Genomic DNA, 7043 nt, shown 5'->3' on the forward strand with positions numbered 1-7043 from the left:
AGCACCGACCACTCAAACACACACTCACATGGGTAACACCAACAAGTGCCAGGGCATCCCTCAGCACTTTGCTCTCCACCCCCTGCCTTGACTGCTGCAGAAAAGCTGAGCCAGAAGAAATATAAGAGAAATACAAAGTGTGTGAGTCCATAACTTTCGAAATCCCAGAGCCCAATTCAAAGCTCTTCCTGCAAGCCTTCCTGCTGAGGGTGCCTGGAGGCCCTCCTTACCTTCCTCCCAGAGCAAAGTGCAGCTTATGATGACACGAAGGGAAATCTCTCCACAACCCTTGCAGTGTCATGTGGGTTTGTTTCACCATAGTTTTCGGGGTTTTTTTAAGTAACTGGGATCAGTCCCTTACCCACTGTCTCAGATCTCCACAAAAAAGTAAAGAGAAATTAAAATATTCTGCATATACGACATCATGGTTGGAAATTTAGCAAGAGAGTCAGAATGATGGTTGTCCTTTTGCTTTGTCTCTGTGCACACTGGTGTCACCACCAGCACACAACCAAGTCTGCTGTATTCAAATGCATAAATTCAGCATCACATTTCTCCTATTTCTCTTCTTAATGTATTTATTTTTCCTCTGGGAAGTGACTTACTTTAAAAATTGCTTTATGATTAAAAAAAGGTAGCAATCAACTTTTCAAAATGTCAGCTTTGATTTCTGTTTCCCTCCTCCTAGCTCCTCAGGCTCTCACAGGAAACCCCCATGCCTCCACTTCACACTTTGCCACAGCTGCAGCCTTAGCACTGACCCCAGAAGGGCAGCCCCAAAAACACGGTATTTCTGATAGAGATGATGTACTCCCTATTCCTGCTACAGAGCTCAGCTTTGCACATGGGACATCCAGGCACAATCTAAGAGCTCTAGTTCAGAACCTACTCAGTCTCACAAGGGCAAGTTTTGACCTGCAGGGCTGAGGAGACGTACCCATGCAACAATGTGCTGCAGCAAAATCCAGACCTGGCCCCCAGATCTACCAAAAGGCAAAGTGCCGTCCTTGGCTTGCTTCTGCTGCATCAGTGATCCTGGGAATAATGCAGCATTGAGGGTCACCCAGTCTGGTTGCAGGCACATCAGTGAAATCAGTTACATTCAAAAGGCTTTAGACCACATCTTCGTTTCTCTTCATCATACAAAATTCAGAGCATTTTCGATGAAGTTATTGATGTGCCACAGTCAGTGAGGGAAGACTCACTGCACAGAGCTAATGCTCAGTTAATAACCCAAAAGGGAGGAGAAAAAAACCCTCTGAATTTAGCATGGCTGATGTAAGCTGTGATGTCATTTCCACACAAAAGGCTAATGAAAAAAAAAAAATTTTCAGATCCAAGATACAGAGATATGTAAATTGTTTGGCCTCCATTTCAAATAAACAGTGTGCGATAACCCCAAAACTTAATAATGCTTTCAGCCTTCGCTCCTGCTCTTCAGAGGACTCTAAGCCTATGACAGGATCAGATTGCTGGGAGAGCAGCAAGCCAAACCACTTGTACAGGCACGCAACCTCAGCACCGTCCCACCCAGCAGTGCCAGCAGAGTCTGGTTCTCACTCTTCAACAAGATGTTTGGGGTTTTTCTTTATTTTGGAGGAAGTAATTTTAAACAAACTATCAAAAAAAAAAATCTTGCTCTAACAGCTCTAAAGGATTTTTGCTATGATTACAGCTGAAATTAACCATTCTCTAAGGACAGATTAAACAAGCCAAGCAAAACAGGTCAGAAGATCAGAGAAAAAGGGCATCTAAGAATTATGAATGATGCCCAGCTAACTTTACAAAAAAAACTTCAGCCAAACAGAGAAGAAACTGCTGAAAGAAAAATGTGAAAGTAAAAAAAAAACCAAACAATAAACTTACTGAATTGTGGTAACTCAGAAAATGCTGCAGAATAATTTTATCATTTTTAAAAAATATTAACTAGGTTTTTTTAATAAACCCTCCCATTTCCCCCCCCGAAAAAAGTAACTTCTTAATAGAAACTCCGCCTTAAGTGCTATGCTTACTTATTACGCCAGTAAATAATTTTAGAACTTGAGAGCATTTATGAGAAAATTCAACCTGAAGGGTAATTTTCCTGAAGTTTCTGCTTGGCAAATGAAAATATCCTTCCCTGTAATTGTTATTCTGTTACCATCACGTAAATGGGTGTTTTACAGAAATGCAGCTTGAAACCTACCTACTGAAAGAAAAACAACATCATATCAACCAACCTGCACAGAATAAGGTAGAAAAGCACTAATAGCATGTAAGCACAGGTTTCTAAACAGTAAAAAAAAAAGTTGTTGCATAATTTATTCACTTTCCTGCTAGTTTCACAGATCAAGATAGCAGCACCATGAGATAACTGAAAGATTTCTTTTGCCTTTAGCTCAGTAATTTACAAGTCTTTAGGTTTCACTGGGTTTTGTTGTTGTTGTTGTTCAATGGGAAAATACTGTGGAAATAACATTTACCTGTATTCCCAGCCTACAAAGCTTGCTAACAGTAGCTTGATAGAGGCACATACCCACCAGGCACTATAAAGAAAGATTTACCGTAAGTGGTGACTAATCCTTAGAGCGTACACTGTACATGTATCACTGAGTCAGCTTGAAAGTTTGTTCATTCACTCGAACACCACTTCTTCCATTCTCCTCTCTCTCTAATCAGCAGGCAGATCTGAAATCTGCCTTTCCTTTATTCAAGGAGAGCTTCTTACTGCCTTAATAGGTAAAAGATCAGGTACAAAAACTTACTGCTGTTGTACAGGATCGCCCTAAAAAACAGGCGCTTGGCTACACAACAGTATAAAAACAAGCAGACCAAAAAAACCAGAAAGTCCTACATTTTCCTTCAGCAAGGAACTTCTGTGTATGCAAGGAAGGAGCCCTGCAGGGAGGAACTCTCTATGGGGCATAAGCTGACCCTCCTACAGGAAAAACTTCCCAGCTCCCACATTTGACAATCTGATTGTACAAAGCCTGCAAGAAATGCCCAGTTTAATTGATCTGGTTTACCGGTAACAGAAGCAGTAGCAGAACAATTCAGGCACATATTCTGGAACGGCCACACATGACTTTGCATTTGCTGAAGCTTAAAATAAGATGCCCTGCTCTTTTGTTCTCTTTTTTCATTTCTTGCAATTTACATAAGTAACAGTACGGATTTTCCAGAAATAACCTGAAAGTAAAAGTTCTACCTGAAAAAAAGAGCTGTTTGTGCTAAGGATAGCATGGTGCTTAAATGTAAGGATTTTCTTTACATAATTGAAGCCCATCATCCACTTTGTAATTACTATTCTTCAAATAGAAGAATACAATTATTACAGAGTAAAATAATTACACCAAGGAGCTGCAGCCATATACAGACTCAACCGTGCACCTTCTTTCAAACAGTCACACAGGTAGTTCAACCAACTACAGTATGAGCAGGTGTTGCTACAGATCACTAAAAACTGAAATATTTAGTCCAGTACTGAACACACAATCCAACAGAAGCTTTTCCAACAGCCAGCTTTAGCCAGCTTTACATAGTCATCTACGTGCCACTGCCATATAATGTCTGTGCTACAACCTTTTTAGTTTTGGACCCTCACCTACTGGCTAAGAGCTAGTCTTTAAAAACAGAGGAGCCCATGTTATTTTAATGAACCCCTACTTTAACTAACAATCAAGTAGTTAGCCTAGGGATCATATGCTGACAGACTTCCAGCATCAAAGTACTGCTCCTTTCATAAATTAGAGTAATTCTGTGGTATTAGTCTATGGTTTATATATGAGCATTCAATACCCAGATTAAATCTGCTTCTGAAAGTTGAAAATCATTGAAATGAAAGTCTGCTAGGACCTTATTTTATCATTCCCACTCATGTTAAGCAGTACCTTACTATGCAGGCAGCCACGTTTGGCTTAACTTACGTTCTTTTCATTAACAAAACAGCACTTAACCCAATGTCTTTTTTCTGTGCACCTCCCTGTTCAGGTGTATTCTTTCTTTAAATCTAAAGCTGTTTTTAACTTCAAAGACTAGCTTTTTACTACAAGCAATATATGAGGAGTAAAATTCATCCTCTGCAATGTATCTTTGGTTTTTAAGTATATAAATGGTGAAGCCTTTTTTCATTCTACCTGCAAGGCATATTCTCTTATTCATGCTCTTTCATTATAATAGCAGCAACTTTGGAAAAGTATTAAAGTTCATTATGAACCATCTCTTTCAAAATTTCATAGTCCTAAAAAAACCCTTCTTTTCCTCACTTTAGAAAAAATTTGCCTCTCATTTTCTAATTTTATCAAACACATGCAGGCAGCAGCAATACTTTTTCATCGTGATCCATGCTGCTCAGATACCAATTTACTGAACTCTGACAGCATAAAACAAGCTTATCTGACAAAAAAATATAGAAAATCACTGTTCACCACCATGACTGAGAAGCCTCTCCCAGTACTGGAAACACAGCATCGAGGGAATAATGAGGGAGAATTTGCCTGCCCATACTACTGCAAATATTTTGGCTTAGAGGAACTACTGCCATCTTCAACGGAGATATGCCCCTATCATATTCAGAAATATGTGTTTAACTTAGTTATGAATACGAATCTCACTTTTCTAGTCATAAGTTGTCTGATAATTTAGAAACCTCTCTCCACTCCCCTACCCTGTACCTGATGCTTTGCCATGCAGGCTTATTGAAGCACATGGAGATGGTTTGCAGGGCATTCCTGTGCATGAGGACGGAAAGGTAATTAATGCTCCACTGCTTGCATTTGGAGACACCTTCTAACAAAGCAGATACTTGGTTCCTCCAACCTGTCTTCCCTTGGCATGACCAGGAGGGTGAAAGACCTACCAGACAGAGGCAAGAATGCCATTTCTGACATTCAAATGCTTACAGAAAAGACTGTATCGTGCCCAGTTTGGCATGCTACTGCTCGCAGCAATTGTGTTGCCAGAGAAAAGCTAGAACTTCAAACAGCTTTACTCAACCCTTTTATATAAAGTATCCTGGTTCAGCATCTCACCGCTAAAGCACATCAATCTCTGAGATGGTTTTTCTGCCTTATTTTTGCCAGGAACTGATTAGAATATCACTGCATGTACTTGTTTATTATCATTGCTGTGATGCCGAATTCATGTTTTTACACTGATCAATAAAAACTAAATCAACATACTACACACCCAGCCCACACATGAAGAAAATTAATTTTAACAAGATCAAAGTTGTCTACCTTCTACTGCTGTAAAATCACAACCAGCCTGTTGGTTTTTGCCAGTTATCTTTGAAGAATGATTGGAAATGAATAAAAATCATTTTGGAAGCATATACTGAAATCGCAGATACGAAACAGAGATAGGAGGACACTTGCAAAGTAACCACGTGGGAGACCTTCACTTGAATTTGAACTGCATGGCAGGCTAGAGAGACAGATGGGGTATCAATGCTCCTGCAAAGCTGCACCACTCCATGTGGTTTAACATTAACTATTTCTTCTATCACGATACACAGGGGTTCCTTTGCAACACTGAATATAAGCTTTTGAAAAGTAACCAAAAAAACCCAAAAATCATGCCAACAAGTTAGCATCTGAACCGCTTCCACATATTTCCCCCCAAATATATTAGGGGCACAAGCAGCCACAAAACTGCTGCACTCAACGTTGACCTACATGCGGTGTGAACTCGCAGTTCAGGTGACTCCAGCCCCCTGCGCTCAGCTTTGGTAATGGCCACAGAGCTCAGGGCTATTTCAAGGCCCATTGTGGCCTAGGAGACATTGATGTTGCTTTCAGCTTCCAAAAAGAGTGCAATATGCAGCCCTCTCCCTGCTGAAGGTAGTGAGGGGCTAATTCAAACACCACCACCTCTCTGCAAGGTAAGCCCAGCTTCAACACTCAGGATGAAAGAAAATATAAAAGAAGCAGACCAAAAAGAAGCAATTGGGAAGACATTTACAGAACTTCAGATCAATATCCTAAATATTTGAGGGCTTTGGCAGCCTACCTTTTTGGAAAAAGAAAGCTCAGTAAGTCTTCTAAGTATTCACACTTGTGGAAGATGTGAACCATGTAAAGACTGGTCAGCATCCTTTTTTTTTTACTAATACAATGCAAGTTTTAACATCAGAAAAAGAGCAAATAGCTAGCAAATCCGCTCACAAAATAGCAACAGCACTAGTTACTAGTCAGGGTTGGTTCACCAGGAGAAAGCGACGGCAGAGCAGCAGCAGAGGCAAAGCACTGATGGTACAAATTTGGGAGGTAGCATTGACAGCCACAGTCCTGCTCCAACACCCAACACCCACAGACTCTTGTCAAAGAAGCCCCATTTACCTCCTCCTCCTTCATGCACCACTACACTGTCCAAAGGAGTAAACAATTTTAAGTCTCTGATAAAAAAATTAATAGCACCTTATCTTATGCCTCAAAACTTCCACAAGTCTGCAATGCAGTATTTCCTAATCTGCAGTGTTTAAAAATTGTATTCGAAATTGGATCTCTTTTGCAGAAAAATATTATTACATATGAATAACATACTTGGTAACATATTGCCTGCTCCCCAATAAACTGTATTTAATTCTGTATGCAGAGCAGATGTCCATCTCAAGTTATGCAAAGTGCTAAGAGCTTCCATTTCACTAAGACACACTTAAGATCATGGTCTTGCAACAATGCCCATATGCATTAGAGCCACAGGACAGCAGCATTTACCCTACTGAAATTCCAGGATTGTTGTGTGCGTTCTGTTAAGAAAATTAAAGAAGTTACTATGTAGGTCAAGTGGAAAATTAAAAATTTAAAAAAAAGGCTTACTAATGTAGCCATAATTGGCATAACCCTCCAAGTGTAAATAGAGATCCTTCCAGGAAAAGGCACTTCTAGTTCTGATCTGGCATGTGAAACTTGACAGTACTGGGAAAAACGTTTTTCTGCTAGTACAACTGGAACTCAGACAGGACTCTCACGCACACAGAAGCGTTGCAAAACCCCTCAATCCCCTAATAATATTCACGATTTTACCAGCAGAATTGCTGGTTTAAAGGGGAGAACATATATAAG

Source organism: Manacus vitellinus, unplaced genomic scaffold (assembly GCF_001715985.3).
Source record: "Manacus vitellinus isolate BGI_N305 unplaced genomic scaffold, ASM171598v3 scaffold_8_pilon, whole genome shotgun sequence".
Classification (NCBI taxonomy): Eukaryota; Metazoa; Chordata; class Aves; order Passeriformes; family Pipridae; genus Manacus; species Manacus vitellinus.